The following is a 22,468-nucleotide window of genomic DNA, read 5'->3' as shown; positions in this document are numbered from 1 at the left end:
CACACACTCTTGCAACCCTCTCTTTCTCTCACGCACACAGACATTGGGGATGATTCTCCCAGCCCCTCTGCTGCTCCAGCAGTGCAATGGGCCGGGGGACATTAGCGGAGACCATATAGCGAACTTTCTGCTGGGGCCACAGCCTCTGTGACTCTCTGGCCGCTGGATTTCCAGCATTGTCAGCTCCGTGCCAGAAATCAGCACCAGAAATTAATTAACTGAAGTCCTCTGGCCCATGAGCCTCCCCGCCAGCCCCCACCCTCCACCCCGCCAGCAGTGCTTCACTCCAACAGGGTTTACAACAGCTCCCCACCAATGGGGAACTTGCGGCCTGACCCCCACTGTAGTGAAGGGAGCCATCGAGGGCCCCCCCCGCAACCCCCTCCCCCCCAAGGGACGGTGGTAAGGGGGCGGTGTCCCCTGGACAGTGCCAGCCTGGTCCCCTGGCACTGCCCAAGGGGAAAGTGGCAATGCCCAGAGGGCAACGTGGCACTGCCAACTAGGAATTGGGCAGTGCCAAGGGAGTGGTCCCAGCGAGGGCAGGGCCTAATGGGTGAAACAGGACCCCTGGGGGTGATCGGTGGGGGTGGGAGGGTCTTGCTGCCATTCTGCAATCGGGATCGGTGACAGAGGGAGGGTGGACAGCAATCGGTGCTAGCCATTGGAGTGGGGGTTTGCCTGCCGGAGGCGGGGGTTGGGTCTATGGGATGGGGGGGTAGGTTCAGGACTGACGGGGGAGGGGGGATTTGCAGGGAGATTGGAACTGCCAGGAGCTGGAGGGAAATCAAGGCAGACACAGAGTGTGCAAGATTCATTTTGAAAATCTGACTGAGAAATCCAGCAGGATTTACTCCAATATTTACGCAAATTTGGCTTAGAAATTTTCAGGAGAATTCCACACATTCTCTCCCCCGTCTCTCTTTCTCTGATGTGTACACACACACACAGACACACACTCAGTCTCTCACACACACACACACACACACACACACACTCACAGTCAGTCACACACACACACACTCAGTCACACACAAACACATACTCACTCACACAGACACATATTCACTCACACACACACTCAGTCACACACACACATATTCACTCACACACACTCACACTCAGTCACACACACACACATACTCACTCACACACACACACACACACACTCAATCTCACACTCTCACACACACTCACACACACACACTCACATACACACACACACTCACAGTCAGTCACACACACACACTCAGTCACACACACACACACATACTCACTCACACACACACACATACTCACTCACACACACACACACATTCACTAACACACACACACACACACACACACACACATATGCTAGCACTGCTGCCTCACAGTGCCAGGGATCCAGGTTCAATTCCTGGCTTGTGCGGAGTCTGCATGTTCTCCCCTTGTCTGTATGTTCTCCCCTTGTCTGTGTTCGTTTCCTCTGGTGCACAGTCCAAAAGACTCCCACTCCATGGCCCACTCTCTCCTCCAATCCATTGGCTGCTTTGCCCCTGAATCTCTGGCCTGTCCTCTCCCCAGTTTCATGGCCGGCTCACCACCCCCGCTGCACGACCTGCTCCTAATCTCTCTCCCGTAGTGGGCCCATTCTATCCCCGCTTCCAGGTCCGTTCTATGGCCCTCAGTCTGTGGTCTGCTTTCTCCCCCACTTTTGCCCTGGAATTTACCTTGACAGCTCACTCTCCCACTTTTTCCAGCTCACCCAACTGTGTGGTTTCTCATGACATTGGCTGCTGATGTGCTCTGATGAATGAGTTGACTTCCATGAGGTTGGACAAGCCTGGCTGGCAGTGGAACCCCTTGAAACATCATATGGAAATCTAGGGTTCTGTGGAAAACAGTTTGGGAAATCCTAGTTTAACATAACACCAAAGACCCCAAATTTATTTCAAAGCAAAATACTGCAGCTGCTGGAAATATGAAATTAAAAGAGAAAATACTGGATAAACTCAGCAGGTCTGGCAGCAACTGTGGAGTGAGAAACAGCATTAATGTTATTGAACTGAGTTTTGTAGAAGGATCATTTAGATCTGAAATGTTAACTCTTGTTTCTCTCTCCACAGACGTTGCCAGACCTGCTGAGTATATCCAGCATTTTCTGTTTTTATTACCCTTATATTTACTTCCAGTCATCTAACTGCCACTCAATCTCCCCTCCCTACCAGCACTGTGGGTGCACCACGTGGACTGCAGTGGTTCAGGTAGGCGGCTCACCACCACCTTCAGAAAAGCCATCAGGTTCGGGCAACAAATGCTGGCCTTGCCAGCGATGCCCACGTTCCACAAACGGATAAAACACAACTACCAGTTCGATGTTAATAAATAAAAATATCATTTGAGGTTATGCACAGGGAAATGATTGATAACTTTTAGAAATATAAAGAATATCTTCCTCACAGGAGTGCAGGAAGATGTGCTGGGCCACCCCTGAAAAATGCACTGTTTTTGATTATTAAGAAGCTATGCTCTCTGTATTGTAGGCGACTGCTGAAGATCTTTGGCTATTAGATATGAAATTGTGTGCAGATGAACAGAGCCTTGGTGAGAGCACACCTGGAGTACTGTGTGCAGTTTTGGTCTCTTTATCTAAGAAAGGATGTACTTTCCACAGAGGGAGTGCAGCGAAGGTTCACCAGACTGATTCGTGGGGATGGCAAAATTGTTGTATAAGGAGTGATTGGGTTGCCTGAGCCCACTGGAGTTTAGAATGAGAGGGGATCTCATTGAAATGTCTAAAATTCTGATAGGGCTGGACAGACTGGATGCAGGGATGATGTTTCCCCTGGCTGGGTGGGAGGGCTGCTAAGAACAAGAGTTCTTGGTCTCAGGATATGGGATAGATTATTTAGGACTGAGATGAGGAGCCATTTTTTCACCCAGAGGGTGGAATTCTCTATCACAGAAGGCTGAGGAGGCCACATCACTGAATATATTTAAGAAAAGTAGATAGCTTTCGAGACACTAAAGACATCAAAGGGAGAGAACAATTTTTGATTTGATTTTATTTAGAATTATAGAGTAGAATACTGTTCATAGGGAAGAAAAGGGGAGGGTGCAGAATGTAGTGCTACAGTCATAGCTAGGCTGTAGAGAAAGATCAACTTAATATAAGGTAGGTCCATTCAAAAGTCTGATGGCAACAAGGAGGAAGCTGTTCTTAAGTCGGTTGGTACCTACAATAAATTCCCTCTCTTTCCCCTTTGTACATTTAAGCAGGGAGTTGTGACATTTCCAAAACCAGTACAACTATTTTAGCAGTAAGGGGAATCATGCAATGATTCAGATGCAAAACCTTGTTTGGACCTGGAAAGGAGGTAGCATTTGGATAGAGGATCAGCCGTGATCACACTGAATGGCAAAACAGACTTGATGGATCAAATGGCCACTCCTGTGTTTCTATGAATTATCAATAGTCTGATATAAAATACATTGAGGATATGTCTATGGCAGGATTTTTTGGATAACAGGATTTGGGGCCCCAGACAAATCTGCCCCTGAATGACCATCAATCCCAGCAGCACCAATGACAACAGTGGCCATGATTGAGAGTATAAACAGTTCCTGGATTCTAAATCCCAGAACCCAGGATCAGCAAAGTGTTGGCAGATGTCACATAGCAGGGAGGGCAGGTGAAATCAGGGGAAGATGCGGATAGGATATCTGGGGGTTTTGATGATGAGACTGGGGGGAGAGAGCACTAATGGGGGGATGACCTACTTCATTGTAGGGGCAGCAATGTGGAAAGAGGGTCCTTGAGGAAGGCTGTCCCCCTTCCTGCTTGAGGCCCAAGCACGGTGACTTGCTCAGCTCCTTATCAATTCCCTGAACTCCTTCCACAAGCCTTAAGATTAAGGGCCTTAATTTGGGGTGTGGGCCAACTGAGGCCTCAGCTGTCCCATGTAAATTGTGGACAGGTCAGGGCAGGAGGAGGGATGGAGGGAAGGCCACCTAGGGAATGCTACTGGCCTGAAAAGCTGACAGACTAAAATTTTGCCTGAAATCTGGAAACATTTATTTATTAGAGTCATAAGTAGGCTTACATTAACACTGCAATGAAGTTACTGTGAAAATCTCCTAAATGCCACACTCCATCACCTGTTCGGGTACACTGAGGGAGAATTTAGCATGGCCAATGCATCTAACCAGCATGTCTTTTGGACTGTGGGAGGAAATCGAAGCACACAGGGGAAATCCACACAGACATGGGGAGAACGTGCAAACTCCGCATAGACAGTGACTCAAGCTGGGAATTGAACCCAAATCCCTGATGCTGTGAGGTAGCAATGCTAAACACGGTACCACCGTGCCCCTCTTAATCACAAGGACAGCAGTCTTATTGAAAAGTCTGATCAATGTCATTAAATCAGAATAGCAAACAGTTCTGAGCCTGAAACTAAACTGAGACTCCGTAATGTTTTCCAGTACCTTTCTTAAAGTAACTCCTGCTGTCTCCAGTTGTGGGTCATCTTATCCTGCAGGTGAGAGGAAACTGTGTAAGTAAATATGGTTCACGATGTTTGTGTGTTGTGGCTGCTGTGGAACTGCGTACAAGCTGTGAAATGTCACAGTTCTGCCTTTGGGGCCTTTTGCTCATAGCTGGAGAGTCTGCCTGCTCCAATTTGCCCTTATTTTACACAGCTAATGGCATTTGGCTGATGGTGGAGCAACACCCCTGTTCCACCCACCAAATGGCAGTGCAAACTTGATGGGCCAAAGGGCCTTTTTCAGTGCTGTAGTCTTCTATGACTCTGTAATGTTGGATTGGTAAATATCACCACCCATGGTATGATGTATAATGCCTCATGGTAATGGACTCAGAATTAAACATTCGGGAAGCAGCCTGTATGGAAGTAACAGCACAATGCTTGACAATATCTGGGATCTCTAAATGGTCAGAGCTTCACAATATAGGGTTCATGTTTAAACATACAAGTCTTAAGATCTCCACATGACAAGAACAGAGAGCCCGGCCGCCACTCTTAACTGCAAGAAGAACCAGCTTTTGGTAAAATTGCTAAGCAAGTCTCCCTGTTTGCTTAAATTCAGGCCCAGTTTTCCATTTCTAACTGAATGAAAATAAATTAATTACCACAGTTTATGTATCCAGCAAAATAATTTTAAAAAAAGCAGCAATGTGGATATAATTTTTTAAAAACGACAGCTTCTAACTTTATGCAGAAAGCAGCACTCAGTGAACTATGGTGCCATTTGAATATTAGAGGTTTTTGATGTACTGGAGCAACAATATCAGTTGCAGTGTACACATTAGAATCATAGAATCCCTGCAGTGCAGAAGGAGGCCATTCAGCCCATTGAGGCTGCACCGATCGCAATCCCACCTGGGCTTTATCCCCGTAACCCCATGCATTTGCCCTAGCTAATCCTCCTGACACTAAGGGCAATTTAGCATGTAAATAAGATATGCAGGTATTAAACGAGAAGAACTGATGAAAGTTGCATGCTGGTTAGAGGTAATTTCTGCCAAACAACACATTGGTAGCACTCAATGGAAAGGAATGAGTAAAATGCTGTGTGTTGTGGTGACCATTCCATGCCTCAGGTCAAATAGATTCTGCGAAATGGTAAATCTTTGATCCACTGGATGCTTAAATTTCAAAATGGTGTCATCTAATTAAATACATGTGCGACACTGTGAATAATAGGAAGAGTGCATGGAAATAATTAGTGCTTCCTGTGTCCTGATGCTTTATGTGCCATCTGACTCTTTTCCTGCTGACTTTATGAAGTGGCTGTCCCGACTTTTCAGCCAGATGTTAGTCTGTGAAAGTCTTAACCGGAGTCAGGCCGTATACAGAAGTGTCTTGTGCAGTTAGCTCATCCTTAAACCAGCGACGGCCAGTGTTTTTGCAGAGGTAAGTTGATATTGGAAACAAGATGCAGTGTTATAGTTTGCAATTGCGCTGATCACTACTTTCTTGCAGCGTGGGTTCGGAGCAACTGTGAATTATATCAAACATAATTTCCTATGCAGACTGAGCGCTGGTGCAGATTCAACTCCCTCCTCAACAATTTGACCACCGGTGATAATTTGAAACATAACTAGGAAAGATTATTCGGTGCTGTTAACAGTTCAAATTCACCATCGACTAAAGGTTGCACGAAGACCTCAGGATGTTTGTGTTAAGACGATGGGGGAAGAAAATCTTTCCACAGTCCCGAAGAGCGTTGTACTTTGCTCAATGAGACTGGGTAACAAAGCTTCTTTGCCAATGCATCTGGGCTAGACCCTTGCTTTTGGCAGCTAAATGTGCTTACCACTTGGTTCAAAACCCAAAACAAGCATAAATGATTTGCAGCAAACTGCATTCACAGAAGCGGCTTATTGTAGAGTTTTCTTTTCCGTCCACAATTGTACATCATTGTTTGCAGGCAGTAACAGGAAAGACACAGTATTCCTGCCTCGCTGGCCTGCCTTGCAGCTGTAGCGATGGAATGTCTTGCTAAAGTCAAGCTGTGGGTGAGGAGAAACAGAAGCTCTTCAGGAACTAGAAAGAGCGGAAAATTGACCCACGTAAGCTGTTCAACGATTTGTTGCGAGTGAAATCGAAAGTCGCATACTCGATCGGGCTAACCGTATGTTTTGGGTGGATTTTGCACGTTAAGAAATAGGGATACACTGGAGTAAGTTGTGGGAATGAGCTGTGAGTGATTCTACAGCAGAAGGTCAGTTTGGAAAGCAGAATTGATTTGCTTAACTGAGCTGGTCTAAGAAGTAAGTGATCACTTAATAACAATCATACCTATATTTGAATGCACTAGATATGTTTTTAAGAAAACTGGAGTATGTGTATACAAGACAATATTAGTTATGGAACTATATTTGATGTTAATCATTTTGTAAAGATACAGCAGTACTTCCTCTGCATGTTTATCTTTGCCCTCTGGAACTACTCAGCTTCGTTTAGTTGGTAGGATTCTCACCATGAATCAAAATGTTCTGAGCTGAAACCTTGAATATACGATATGTGATGATAGTTGAGCGTAGTGCCGTGAGTACGCTGCACTGCCAGTGATTTAACGGGTCTGGTTCATCTGGACTTTAAAAATCCTGCGGCACTATTAGAGGAAGAGCGGGGGTTCCCACAATGCCCCGACTGACAAGTCCAGCCTCAAATTAAACTGAGTAAAATAGATTTAAGGGTGGCAAGTTGACACACTGGTTAGCACTGCAACCTCACAGCGCCAGGTTCAATTCCTGGCAACTGTCTGTGTGGAGATTGCACATCCTCCCCATGTTTACGTGGGTTTCCTGTGGGTCCTCTAGTTTCCTCCCACAATCCAAAGATGTGCAAGTTAGATGGGTTGGCCGTGCCCCTTACTGTCCAAACATGTGTAGGTTAGAAGGATTAGCAGAGTAGATATGTGAGGTTATAAGAATAGGGCTCAGATGAGATGATCTGCTGAAGAGTCGGTGCAGACTTGATGGGCTGAAAGGCCTGCACCTGTACTGTAGGGATTCTATAATTTTATAAGATTACACAATTCTTTGTTGCTTTAGGATCAGTGGCCAGTAAGGTTTGGGTCTGTATGTGGCTGACCTGAGAAAGAACAGAAAATCAGTTATTTGACGCCAAAACTGCTTCTTCCTACTAGGCTGAAACCTTTATGTTTCTATATGGCAAATTGGGTAGATAGCTCTCATATAGAGAGAGCACAGGCATTGGAGATACAATTAGCTGGTGTGCTGGATATAATGATAGTTACATTTACCAATATAGCACAGTCAAAGCACTTTGACTAGCTTGTTGTTTATAAAGCATTTTGAGATATTCTGAGAGATGTTACACAGCTCTAAATAAATGCACATCTCCGACTGGATTTGAGTTGCGGTTGAAATTTATGTCTTATGAGTTGATACATCTGGGGTGGCATGGTGCCACAGTGGTTAGCACTGTTGCCTCATAGCGCCAGAGATCTGGGTTCGATTCTGGCTCGGGTCACTGTCTGTGCAGAGTTTGCACATTCTCCCTGTGCCTGCGGGTTTCCTCCGGGTGCTGCAGTTTCCTCCTACAGTCTGAAAGACATGCTGGTTGGGTGGATTGGCCGTGCTAAATTCTCCCTGAACAGGCACCAGACTGTGGCGACTGGGGGATTTTCACAATAACTTCATTGCAGTGTTAATGTAAGCCTACTTGTGACACTAATAAATAAACTTTGAACAAAACTAAACTAGATCTGTAGTTGTGAGGCTCTGAACTATCTAGTCCATTCACCAGTTTTTTTTAGAACTGATTAATATTTCTTTCACTTTTTTGTGACATTGAGGCAGTAACAGATCATGGGACTCGCAAATTGAGTTGCCGTCAGAACAATCGATTCTCACAGCTATTCATTGTCCTTTTATTGTATACAAATCGCAGCTGTCAACAGTGGAAATTGAGAATGAGATTTCTGACCCCAAAGATCTAGTCAAGTTAAAAACATATGGAGCTGTCTTTCGAAACATCTTTGCAGTCATCTACTTCTGAGTGAGTGCACATGGGCTGATCGTAAATCAGTAAAGAACAGCCCACCTAATTATCTGATAAATGGTTTGCTGAAATGTATTAAATCTTGCAACATAAATTACTTCCTCATGCCTACCCGACAACATTTAAACAGGTACCGTTTTAAAACTGCAAATGAACCGTTGTAGGCTAAGTGAGAGAAACTTCTTCGATGTAGGGTTCTGCTACATATATCTGGTGGCTGCATAGCCAAGGCAAAAAAAAGTACAGGTTAGATTGGCAGCATGAAAGCCAATGACATTAGCCTATGCATTACCAAATGCCAAGTGAGCAGATGTATCATGTAAATCCATGTGAAACTACGTGTGCTTCAGGATGGTGGAGATACAATCATAGTCCTAGGCTTGCTATTCTCAGGTTGGAAAGGCAGTCTACATGCAGTGTACTCCATCCATTCCGCATGTAACTATTCCATTCTGACTTTGGCTGACAATGTTTAAGTCCAGGAGTCAGCATGTTAGTGTTTCACAGGGAAATTCAACTTTTCTCACTGAAACTGCGCTGGCCAGTATCAGCCAGGAACATGAAACGGTAACGGAAGATGCTGGAGAAACTCAGCAGCTCTGACTCAGGATAACCCAGACTCAAAACATTGGCTGTATTCTCTCTCCATGTAGAGATACCGGTGTTGGACTGGGGTAAACACAGTAATAAGTCTCACAACACCAGGTTTAAGTCCAACCAGTTTATTTGGTGGTAATCCCACAAGCTTTCGGAAACGCTGCTCCTTCGTCAGGTGTGTGGAAGGTTCTGATCAGAGAAGGGCTTTATATGATGAAGGAACAGCGTTTCTGAAAGCTTTTGGGATTACTATCAAATAAATTGGTTGGACTTTAACCTGGTGTATTCTCTCTCCACAGTTGCTGTCTGACCTGCTGAGTTCCTCTGGAGTTTTCTGTTTTTGTTTCAGATTCCAGCATCCGCAGTATTTTGCCTTGAAAATAAGGCAGTACCCTGTTTAAAGAAGTTCGCTGTAATTTTACTGTCCTGCCTGCCGCGGGAATCGAAGCAAGTGAGGGACGGACAATGGGAAGGTTCGTTGACATCAGGTGGGATTTTATGTTTCAGAGCAAGCAAGACTGTAAAATCCCATTCACCGTGTCAGCTCAAAGGTGGGAGTTAGAAACAGCCAATTCGGTGTCCAATCGACTATTGGCTGTACTCGAGATTAAGATGGGAACATTTAGGATGAGCTGATGATTTCAGGGAGTTGAAGCTGTATGTGTATTTGTGATGGTGTTTGTCCCTAAGTAAATTATATGCTGAAAAGAAGCGACTGAAATGCAACTCTTAAAAGTGTTATTCCGTAAGTGAGTTCTTGGCGAACTCCTAGCTGTTGATTAAAACAAAGTGAACTTTTCTTCAATGCTGCTTGTAACTGCCTTTTAAAGATAAAGTAAAAACTTCCCTGGTGCGATGGGGAGGTGGTGGTGTAGTGATACTTTCACTGGATTAGTAATCCACAGACCTTGGATAAGATCCGGTGATTTCGGTCCAAATTCCACCACGGCACATTTGAATTCACTAAAAATGAACTTGGAATTAAAAGCCTACTGATGACAATGAAACAATTATCAATTATCGTGAAGGCCCATCTGGTTCGCTGACGTCCTTTCGGGAAGGAAATCTCCCGTCCTTACCAGGTATGGCCCACTTGTGAATTCAGAGCCACAGCTATGTGGCTGATTCTCAAATGCCCTCTGAAATGGAAGGAAGTTAGGGATGAGCAATACATGCTGGTCCAACCAGTGACACCCATATCCTATAAATGAATTTAAAAAATGTATTTCATCTAAACATTCCTGATAATTCACTTAAAGTGCAAAGTTTTAGAAATAAAATATTTGATTTGATTTATTATTGTCACATGTATTAGTATACAGGGAAAAGTACTGTTTCTTGCGCGCTATATAGACAAAGCATACCGTACGTAGGGAAGCATAATTAAGGACCCCATGCACCCTGGACGTTCTCTCTTCCATCTCCTTCCATTGGGAAAAAAGTACAAGAGGTCATGAACCAACTGACTTAAGAACAGTGATTTTCCTGCTGCCATCAAACTTTTGAATGGTCCTACCTCGCATTAAATTGATCTTTCTCTATACCCTAGCTATGACTGTAACACTAAATTCTGCACTCTCTGATTTCCTTCTCTATGAATGGTATGCTTTGTATAGTGCACAAGAAACAATACTTTTCATTGTATACCAATACATGTGACAATAATAAATCAAATCAAAAGGAGAGGAGAGAGTGTAGAATGTAGTGTTACAGTCATAGCTAGGGTGTAGAGAAAGATCAATTTAATGTGAGGCAGGTCCATTCAAAGATCTGATGGTAGCAGGGAAGAAGCTATTCTTGAGTCAGTTGGTGTGTATCCTCAGACTTTTGTATCTCAACAGAAGAAGGTGGAAGAGAGTACCGGGGTGCGTGGGATCCTTAATTATGCTGGCTGCTATTTCCAGGTAACAGGAAGTGTAGACCGTGTGAATGGATGGGAAGGCTGGTTTGTGTGATGGACTGGGCTTCGTTCGTGACCTTTTTTAGTTTTTGGGCAGAGCAGGCACCATACCAAGCTGTGATACAATGAGAAAGAATACTTTCTATGGTGCATCTGTAAACGTTGGTGAGAATTGTTGCGGACATGACAAATTTCCTTAGTCTTCTGAGAAAATAGAGGTGTTGATGGGCTTTTTTTAATTATAGTGTCGGCATGGGGAGACCAGGACAGATTGTTGGTGAGCTGGACATCTAAAAACTTGAAACTTGCGACCCTTTTTACTTCATCTCCATTGATGTAAACAGGGCCATGTTCTCCACTATGCTTCCTGAAGTCGATGAACATCTCATTTCTTTTGTTGACATTGAGGGAGAGATTCTTGTCACCGTACAAGTTCACCAGGTCTGTCTCTTAAAGTACAAGAAAGAGACATCATTGTTTGAGATCCAACCCACTATAGTGGTGTCATCAGCAAACTTGAAAATCATGTTGGCCACACAGTCATAAGTGTATAAGGAGTATAGCAAGGAGCTGAGGACACAGCCTTGTGGGGCACCGGTGTTGAGCATGATTGTGGAGAAGGTGTTGTTGCCTATCCTTACTGATTGCAGTCTGTGGATTAGGGACGTTCAGGATCCAGTCGCAGAGGGAGGAGCCAAGTACCAGGCCATAAGTTTGGAGATGAGTTTCGTAGGAATAATGGTGTTGAAGGCTGAGCTTTAGTTGATAAATAGGAATCTGACATAGGTGTCTTTGTTATCTAGGTGTTCCAGGATTGAGTGCAGGGCAGGGAGATGGTGTCTGCTGTGGACCTGATGCGGCAGTGGGCAAACTGTGAATCCAGGTAGTCCAGGTGGCTGGAATTGATTCGTGCCATAACTAACCTTTTGAAGCACTTCATAATGATGGATGTCAGAGCCGCTGGAGATAGTCATTGAGGCACACTGCTTGTTTTTTTTTGGTACCGGGATGATGGTCATCTTCTTGAAGCTGATGGGGACCTCACATTGTTGTAAAGAGAGGTTGAAGATGTCTGTGAATACCCCCACCAGCTGCTCTGCGCAGGATCTGAGTGCCCGTCCAGGTACCCTATCCGGGCCAGTCGCTTTCTGTGGGTTGACCTTCAAGAAGGCTGCTCTGACATCTGCAATGGTGATCTCGGATACAGATTTGTCCTAGGCTTCCAGGATGGAGGACATGTTCTCATTGACCCACAGTGATCGGTTTTACTTAAATTACAAATTACATTTTAGACCTTGTGACTGTTTACTGTTATGATGTGTAATGTGTACCTGTTCCCATTCTATAATTTTGGTAAGCACTTTCTATCTGCATGGTTGTGGTAGAGAGGCCGTTGCTCGTCTGATATAACCAGGGCAAAACCCACACCCTCCATATTAGAATGGTCAACACCCACTGGGAAAAAATGAAGTAATGAATAAATAAGAGTAGCCAGGCCTGTGACAGCATGTGGCAGTGTTAGAGACAACACTGAGCAGGGGAACAGGTCAGCCCATACTGGGAGCATTGTCTGTGACAAGATGAGGGGCAGAGCCAGATAATTTAATATTTAATACCAACAAGCTAGCCTAAAATGTTAGTAGTCTTGAATGGAGGAGTGGAGCTGCAGGTCAGGGTGATAGCAGTGAGGGTCATAGTTCCATGGACTAATTCAGTGTTTTTGTGAGCGGGGGTGTGCCAGGAGCTTAGGGTTGCTTAAAAGTCCCTGAGGGTGGCAAAGAAGCCAGGATGGGAATTGGAAACCTAGTCAAATCGACTGGTGACACCCCTGAGACTGAAACCATCTCAGGAGAACAAGAGGGAGACATGACAGGCTTGTAGCCAGGAGCTGGGCAACAGCGAAAGCTTGAATAAACCTGGTGAACAACTGTGTTGAGGAGCCAAGGATCTGAATAGGACAGAGATCAGGAGCATTGGACTGAATATTCTCTGTCAATTGTTAGCTTCCCTTGAGGGGGAAAACCACTTTGAAGACAGAGGAATAAACAAACCTTGTTTTATAACCTTCATGCAGTCTGCTCGCTTAAAGCGCACATTACATAAAGGTGCATTCAGACCCATAATCAGTGCCAATCCTACTTTGAGTTTGTGTAGTAGTGTAAATCAGTCCGAATTGGAGTCAGGGTCCAACCTGTACCTGAAGGGAAGCAGACTTAGGGTGGGATTTTCTGGCCCTTTCCGCCAGCAGGGTCTTTCGGTCCTCCCAAAGGCTACCCCTGCAGTGGGATCCCCAGCGACTAACACAAATGAACATTGATCCATGTGGGACCGGCAAATGCTGCCAGTAACCAATGGCGAGCTGCCTCCATCATGGGAAAACCCACCCATGAGGGGGCCAGAAAATCATAGAATCCTTACAGTGCAGAAAGAGACCATTTGGTCCATCGAGTTTGCACTGACCACAATCCCACACAGGCTCCATCCCTGTAACTTGACGTATTCATCCTGCTAATCCCCCGACACTAAGGGGTAATTTAGCATGGCCAATCAAACTAACCCGCACACCCTGGCCTTAGTCTTACTAGAGGAGGTCATCTCACTCTGTTTTACTTCAAAGTCAATTCAGACTTTGGCACCTATTGACACTCGGTAAGTTCAGTGTGACTATAAATCTAAAACTTAATTTATATGGCAGTAATTTCCAGGGGGGTCTCTGAACATCCACCAGAACCTTAACAGAAGCACAAAGAAAATGTGCTTTTTTTGTGTGTTGCCGCCAAGTTATGGTGGGAGATTAGGGGCTACCTGAGGAAATTCTACCTCATAGCTTAGTTAGTGCACCATAAAAATTTAATATCTTGGTACCCCCAACATCACAGGAAATATATTGTATAGAATTCAGTATGTAAAATAGAGATTCTCTTGCCTGTTTGTGTAAATCACATTATTTGGACTTCAGATTTTTAAAAAATGAAATGCAATGTGTGATTATGTTTATTTCCAGTATAATAAAGCTAACTCTAACTGAATAAAAAAGATTACATAGGCCAACAACTGCATAATAACTTTAGTATGTTTGTATAACATTTGTCTGTCTACTGTTTTAGTGGAGGTCTAATTGATGCATTTTGAATGGGTTAACCGCTGTTAAAATAGCAGATAGATTACTTACCCAAGATAAATGCAAAATACTGCGGGTGCTGGAATCTGAAACAGAAACAGAAAACGCTGGAAAGTCTTAGCAGATCTGACAGCATCTGTGGAGAAAGAATAGAGCCAATGCTTCGAGTGTAGATGATTCTTCACAGGCCCAAAATGTTGGCTCCACTCTCTCTCCACTGATGCTGTCAGACCTGCTGAGATTTTCCAGCATTTTTCTGCAGATTACTTACCTGGCAGGTGTGGAAACCAGGATCAGGCAGTATACGAGGTTAGCTCATTGCACTTGGGGTGAGCAGATGCCTGTTATGGTTTTCCTGGGTAGAGTAAGCACTCAGGGTAGCCAATGAGGTTAAACGGAGGCTTTACCTGATGCAATTTTCCAAAACCATCTTGGCCTTTTGGTGAAGACGAAGGGTTGGGATCAAGTCCAGGAGGGGGTGTAATGCCTCATCCCGTCAGCTTAGATCTTGTTTGATCAAGCCCAAAATGGGATGTATATCCTTGTCTTGTCAGCTTGGATTTGGTATGTCCCTCATGTGGGGACTCTGATTGGACTTAATTGGCTTTTTGGATTAGGAATAAAGTACTAAAAGGTACAAAAAAAAGCAGGTTTAAAGTTTATTTTTTATTAGTGTCACAAGTAGGCTTACATTAGCACTGCAATGAAGTTACTATGAAAATCCCCAGGTTGCCACATCCTGGCGCCTGCTTGGGTACACTGAGGGAGAACTTGGCACGGCCAATGCATCTAACCTAACACACTGAATATTACGTCAATCACAATTGCATTGAAGCATCTCAGGGTGCAACTTGGATCTACGTAGAAAACTTGAATATCATTGCACTTTCTTCAATGGTCGCTTTGACACATTTGTGATGTTCTTTCAGATATTTTATGAATAAAATGTATTTTTGGAACAAAAAGCACATAGCTCTATTATTATCATCAGCGGTCATTAATAGTCTTGCATTTTTAGAATTTAAAACTGGGACGTATTTGAAGTGCAAAATATATTGTTTGATTGCTGATAATTGTGCCTGTGCTTCATTTGAACTCAATGCCAAGGTTTTGTTTCAGGGATGGTTACTCCCCTCTTTCCTTCCTGAAACCAGCATGAAGTTATATTTAAAATTAATACATACTTTTGACACGCAACGTCCTCTATGACCCTAAGTGGACTCTAAGGGCATAAGAGCGCTGCTAACAGTGAACAGACTTTGCAAATGTTGAAAGTACTGTAGGTTGCATTACAGTATGGCCAATTCCAATTCTCTCCCTATACCTAGTGGTGCAAACTTTTAACTGTTTCTATTGCTAGTAATTCCCAGAACAAGTCCCTAGTGTGTCATCAAAGGCTTATAGCTTGAGGGGCACAATTCCACATCAAGCATGGCTGACCAACAATCTCTGTCACTCTTACTGCCAGCCATTGGAAGGATTGGCAGGTTGGCACACTCAACTTATTTTGAATGCATCTTCCTTGGCCATCAAGCCCTGGGATGGGACTCTAACCCGAAGCTTCAGACTCAGAGGCAGGGATGCTACCCATAGCACCACAGGAGTTGCCACATTATAGCAAGTGCTTGTTGTACAAAGTTTTAGTTTATCATTTAGCATGATGTATCCGGGATTAGATTCCCAGTGAAAGTAACTGGGCCCTGATATTATTATCCCTATAATTACTTGCATTTTACCATTTAAAATATCCTTGAGAGGAGATCTGGCAATTACAATAGACTATAAAATGTCATAAGATGCATCATGTGAATTGTCAAAATATATATTTTGAGGTGGGGAGGAGTTGCAGCAGAGAATAATTTTCATGCCTTAGTCAGATACAGCCCAATAATTAATTTCAAAATCCATCTCCACTGCAAGACAAACTGTTTTTATTGCAATAAAATCGGTCTGTTGTGTTAACCTGCAGTTTTTAGTTACAACAAATCCATCTCTAGCCCACTCAATGCTGAGGCATGGCATCTCACATTTAGTTAGCTTGTTCTTGCACCTTACATCTCAAACTTCTTGCCCACAAAGTCGTTGTTTCTTGCCCACAAAGTCGTTGTAAGTATGAATTTTATTTATTTAGTGAGTACAAAGTTCCAAAGTCATGCCGTTTTTTCCACTTCTGTTGTGTTGAGTGCAGTTAGGCCTCTGCTGAGTCTGGCGATTGGACACTCTTCTATGATGTGGTGCATAGTTTGCTCTCTCTCACAGGCACGTAGGGGACTGGCACTAATACCCTGGGTGGCGCAGTGGCACAGTGGTTAGCACAAGCTGCCTCACAGCGCCAGAGACCCAGTTTTGATTCTAGCCTTGTGTGACTGCCTGTGTTCTCCCGGTATTTGCTAGGATTTCTTTCGGGTGCTCCAGTTTCCACCTACGGTCCAAAGATGTGCAGGTTGGGTGGATTGGCCATGTTAAATTGCTCCTTAGTGTCCCAAGATGTGTAGGTTTGGGAGATTAGCGGGCAAATATGTGGGGTTACGGGAATAGGGCTTGGGTGGGCTGTGTCTATATGCATGTGCTTGCACACACATGTATGCATGCGTGTGCACACACACGTACGTGCGTGGATGTGTGCGCCTGTGCATGTCTGCACGTGTGAGTGTGCATTGATCTTGACCAAATGGGCACGAAATTCTGCTACAGAGTATATGCGTGTGAGTGCTGAGGTTCAGAGGATGCTGCTTAATGAACTCCATAGGGTTGCAGTGAGGAAAATGGACATTTGGGATCTGGTGAACAACAGAACAAACAACATGTCTCCTTAACCAATGAGATTCATAGAAACATAGAACAGTACAGCACAGTACAGGCCCTTTGGCCCTCAATGTTGCGCTGAGCTATGTCCGAATCTAGGATCAAGCTATCCCATTCCCTGACATTCTGGTGTGCTCTATGTGCCTATCCAATAACCGCTTGGAAGTTCCTAAAGTGTCCAACTCCACTGTTGCAGCAGGCAGTGCATTCCACACCGCAACCACTCTGAGTAAAGAATCTACCTTGGACATCCCTCCTATATCTCCCACCATGAACCTTATAGTTATGCCCCCTAGAAACAGCTACATCCATCTGAGGAAATAGTCTCTGCATGTCCACTCGATCTATCCCCCTCATCATCTTATAAACCTCTATTAAGTCACCTCTCATCCTCCTCCGCTGTAAAGAGGAAAGCCCCAGCTCCCTCAACCTTTTCTCATAAGACCCACCCTCTAAACCAAGTAGCATCATGGTAAATCTCCTCTGTACTCTCTCCAATGCTTCCACATCCTTCTTATAGTGAGGTGACCAGAATTGCACACAATATTCCAAATGTGGTCTCACCAAGGTCCTGTTCAGTTGCAGCATAACTCCACAGCTCTTAAACTCAAATCCCCTGTTAATAAACACTAACACACTATAAGCCTTCTTCACGGCTCTATCCACTTGAGTGGTAATCTTCAGAGATCTGTGGATATGAACACCAATATCTCTCTGTTCCTCCACTTTCCTCAGAACTCTGCCGTTGACCCTGTAATCTGCATTCAAGTTTGTCCTGCCAAAATGAAAGGATTGAAAAATAATCAGAGGTGCGTGGGTGAATTCAATTTCAAATCAGATAAAGGGAAAGATATTAAGTGAGGAAGAGAAAGATTGATTAGAGAGAGAGAGAAAGGGACCAGAAAGGAAATGTACATTCAAAAAAATGTGAAAGAAAATTGGCAGTTAAAAATCTCAAATAACAATTCACAACCTGAAAGAATGAGAATCCAAGGGCAGAATTTTCCAGCCATTGACTCCCTGCTGCTGCTGCAAGCGAGGTTGGAGAACTTAGTGCTCAGAGTCCCACCAGCCTGAAAGGTTAGAAAATTACCATCCATACTTTTCATTGTTCACTTTTTGGACAAGGGGGGCTGATAGGCATTCATTAACAAATATCATGCATTAAAGGGTACTTAAAGTGTAAATAACTAAAACTTAACTTTCTATAGCCAATTTAATTGGCAATTAATGTTCCAATACAGCAATCCCTTGGAAATCAGGGGGAAGTTAGGGATGATGGCAGACCTATTCATGAAGCTGTGCAAATTGCCCAGAAACCTGTGAAGAAGAGACAAATGGCCTTGAAATGTTTTACTCTCTTCCTCTCCCTACAGAAGCGATCAGACCTAATGGCTGGAATTTTCACACTGGGGGGACCTTCTAGTCTTGGTGATGTCGCACCCCCACTGCGGGTTTCCCGGTGGTAAGGGATACACTCAGTGGGAAACCCCATAGACAATAGCGGGACCAGAAGATCCCACTGCCGGCCATCTCTGCCACTGTGAAACACATAGCAGGTTGCATGAAAAATCCCACCCACAGCATTTTCTGTGGGGATTCTGAATTCAGGGTACACCTCTTATTGATAAATGTGTACTGAATATTGCTTTGGCACAATTAGTGCACTGAATGCAGTTAAAGGGTGACCTATTATAAAAAAGTATATTGAAGGCATACAGGGTAATTTACCATGGGTGTGCTACGGTTAGGAAGAAAGACCTGGGCGAAGATTCTCCAGTCTTATTCACCTCGCCACTGATGCCAGTGAGAATGGAGAATTTGGCGCTCAGCCAAAACTCCATTTGTGGCAGTGGGACTGGAGAATCCCAGCTGTGGGCGAGGTCAGAAAATTCCAGCCCCGATGTACTGGGACAATTTCCACTGAAGCAAGGGCAGGCGAAGAGGAGATGTGATTTTATTTTTTAATTATAAAGAATTTTAATGGAGATGGAGAGAGAAAGATGGCTTCCTTCAGGTTGGGGAGTCCGTGGCAAGGAGTCATCAAATTAAAGTTGTCAGAAAAACAGCAAGTGAGAAATGTTTTTGCATAAGAGTTTGTTGAGCTTGGCATGTTTTGAGGAAATAGTTGAGGCAGAGACCATTGTGTCTTTTGAGAGGAAATGGGATAAGTAATCAAGGCAGAGGATATAGGGCTTTGGGGAGAGAGCAGGGCAGTACAGTTAGTTTTGGATTGCTCAGGCTAACAGTGTGGACGTAATGGACCAAAAGACCTCCCTCTGTTCTGTAAACCTCTATTAGTCTATGGAAATGACCTCTAACTTCTATACAGTGAAATTTAGGTTAACGCTGACTGATTGCCACTAGTTTAAGTCTTATTGAAGACACATTGGGGTAAATTTGTTGTGAGGGTCACAGTCTGGTGGAGCGAATCGGATGCCTTCCGCAGACCCTGCCTGACTTTTTTATGCTGCAAATTTAAACAGAATGAAAATTGTAGAGCTTCTACAGTGGGTGGGCGATTGTTTCACCAGATTACTGTTCATGGGACCACAGTGAAAATTGACCCCATTACATGAGACACAAAAAATGGCTGTAAATATGTTAGAAATTTGCAACACTCTTATGGGGTTTGGATGAGGTCATAAACCAGAGCAACAAGTGTCAACTAGTTTACCGAGTTATCTGGGTCCCAAGTGCATATTAAATCCTTAATCATATCCATAAGTGACATTTTATTTTCAGATTATATAAGAGTTGATATTTTGTTACCCTTTCTATAATTTCCCATCGGAATTTTGCTGCTTAAGTACACGTCTCCCGTTACCAGTGCTATCTGCTTCTATTATGTTTTCTGTGCAACATGTGACAGGAAAAGGGCGTTTTACTTTGTAACGCTAGAATGGGGTTATAATGGGGTTAAATGACAGGAAGAGTATTTTACCGAGAACAAATGTGCCCTGTTTTATAGAGACTTAACACTTCTCAGTTATATACCATAAAGCCACTTTCTTTTACATATGAATGATACTTTTCAGCATGTTACTTAATGAGGCAGTATAATGAAGAATCAAGTTACATAGAGCTACACAGGGTATTAAATTGGATAAGACCCGAAAACAGGCACGGGGACTGTGGTGTGGTGATTAACCCCGCCTGATCATTTTGCTGCAGGCGGCACTGTAAACTCAAATTGTCTGCTGTTTTACAGGATTGCTGCCTGCAGCTAATGCTACCCAGGCTGTTCATTGCCTGCAAGCATCAACGGGGGTGGGGAGGTGACCTTGGAAGTGGCTCGTGATACTTAAAGGCAGCCTCCACTTCTTCAAAAAGAGATTCATTGTGCTCTCAAGCTGCTATGGGAGTTATTTGAAAACCGATTCTGTGCTTTGATATTTTTGAGCATTGGCTAACGCGGGGTAGCTGGCAGTAGCCGTTTCAGAGATGGCACTGGAGGTCTTGGCAGAAGAGGTGGGATGGAAGACATATCTTGTCTGAGGAGGTATAGTGCCCTCCAGACAAATGGTCAGGGGCAATGGGAAAAGTAGCAATGGAGGTCAATGCCAGCAATGTTAATTCAAGAACATGTACAGCGCAGGAAGAGGTTTAAAGATCTCACCTGAATTATCAAAGTCAGTGAGTCCAGATTCAAATTCCATGATCTACCAGTGGCACCACTGCCCTATTCAGCATCCCTGCATCACCCACCTACAGTCTCCACTAATCAATTCTCAACTCTAAAATTTATTTCCCTCACCCTGTGGCAGATCTTAGATTAATTTTTAGCCTAGTGAGGATTACTTAGCAAATGCTGTCCGGTCATAGAATCACATCCAATGTTGGACACTGTGAGCTGAATTTTACCGCATGCCCACCCGAGGTTCGTACGATCCCGTCCGAGGCCACAGAGAATACTGTTCTCCGAGCCTCACCCACCCCGGAATCGAGGTGGGCTTGCTGGTAAAATTCCGGCCTGTGATTTGAATTTTGCAAGCACAGACTGGTTGGATACACATGTATCCAATTATACTAACAGCCAATTTTAGATTATCGCTCAGGTTCCACAGTATGACACGCTCGTGTGTACTGGAAGCTACGTATATTGATACATAAGACCCTGTTCTTTGTAGGCAGCAAGGGAACATGTACACACATAGCACCAATTTTAGCCAAACAAAATAAGTGACAGCCATTCGCTGGTTCATTACTCAGAGTAGTGCCTTGACCAGAGTCAGGCTGTCAGCTTTAAATTTTTAAATGATGCTTGGCAGTTAACTGTCAGTCACTATTAACTGGTTTAATCACAATGGCAATGGCTGTACCAATCAGAGTCCACTTGCCAACCAATCTTCTCAGTCACTTTAAAGTTGTTATTTTCCCTGACATTAGTATTCCTGCAATTGTCCTGATGAGTGCAAGATGGAAAGCTTTGACAAAATGTCTTTTTTCAGCAATATTCAATTCTGCAATATCAAACAACTATTGTGTCACTAATATTTCCCAGTTCTGTTGAAAACCCTGAAAAACTAACAATGGGAAAGGGGATATTCCACCTCTATTTTTGGTGGGCAGGAATGCCGGAAGGGTCAGATATTGGGACACCCAAAATTACTTTTCATTGAATCATAGAATCCCTTCAGTGCAGAAGGAGGCCATTTGGCCCATCAAGCCTGCACCTGCAACAATTCCACCCAGACCCCGCCCCCATAACCCTATGTTAGCATGCTATAAAAGGTCAATTTAGCATGGCAAATTAACTTGACCCTCACATCTTCAAACTATAGGAGGAAACCGGAGCTCCCGGAGGAAACCCATGCAGACACGGGAAGAACATACAAACTCCACACCGACAGTGACCCAAGCTGGGAGTCGAACCTGGGTCGATGGCGCTATGAGGCAGCAGTGCTAAGCACTGTGCCACCGTGCTGCCCAAGGAAATTGCACGAGTGGTGTTTCCCATTGAGACCCCCCGACGTTATGGGGTTCCTGACCTTCCATTAACACACATTAGCATCTACTTAATCAGCCACCCTACTGTATTAACCCCCACACGGGGAACTCTGCCTTCCTGCAGAATCTGCTGGAAGTGCCCAGGTAAACCTGCAGCCCCTAAGGGGGAGAAGATCATGCCCTGTCATTGCCCTCTCCGGTGCTAGGGCAGTGCCTCTGGGCTTCCGTTCGGGAGGTTTGGGATTAGAGGAGGGTTGGATCTGTGGGAGAGGGTTCCCGGGGTGGGGGGGGGAGGTGAGATCCTGTGTCCATGGGCGTGTGAGTGAGGGATTCCTGGGGGTGCAGGAGGGGAGGAGGAGATGGGTCCTGTGTCCATGGGGGATGGAGGGGGTTTTGGTGGAGTGTGTCTGTGTCTGCCTTTATTTTAAAGTTTTTCTTATTGGGAAGCTCTTTAAGATCTGTTAGGATCCAAGGTTGATGGTGGAATGGGCTCACCCAATGTCAGCTTGACGTTGTGGCATCCAACCCTTTTTGCATAAAAATATGTCAGGAAAACCCGAC

At 44.3% G+C, this 22,468-nt stretch overlaps 1 protein-coding gene across 3 annotated transcripts in view; it reads left to right on the top strand.

Moving 5' to 3' along the window:
• Positions 1-5,829: 5,829 nt before the first annotated feature.
• LOC145346474 (coiled-coil domain-containing protein 102A-like) overlaps positions 5,830-22,468 on the top strand; it is a 462,196-nt gene continuing 445,557 nt past the window's right edge. For 2 of the 3 annotated variants that reach the window (XM_080193782.1, XM_080193784.1), the window contains exon 1: positions 5,830-5,915. The gene's annotated coding sequence lies outside the window, so the exon portion shown is untranslated. Of the gene's footprint in view, positions 5,916-6,462; positions 6,575-22,468 lie in introns of those variants that run through there. The other variant, XM_080193783.1, reaches the window with a different exon arrangement.

The sequence above is a fragment of the Carcharhinus amblyrhynchos genome, chromosome 8, assembly GCF_965287045.1.
Source record: "Carcharhinus amblyrhynchos chromosome 8, sCarAmb.v2.hapA, whole genome shotgun sequence".
Lineage (NCBI taxonomy): Eukaryota > Metazoa > Chordata > Chondrichthyes > Carcharhiniformes > Carcharhinidae > Carcharhinus > Carcharhinus amblyrhynchos.
The sequence above is the reverse complement of the archived record's forward strand: the minus strand, read 5'-3'. Positions and strand labels throughout refer to the sequence as shown.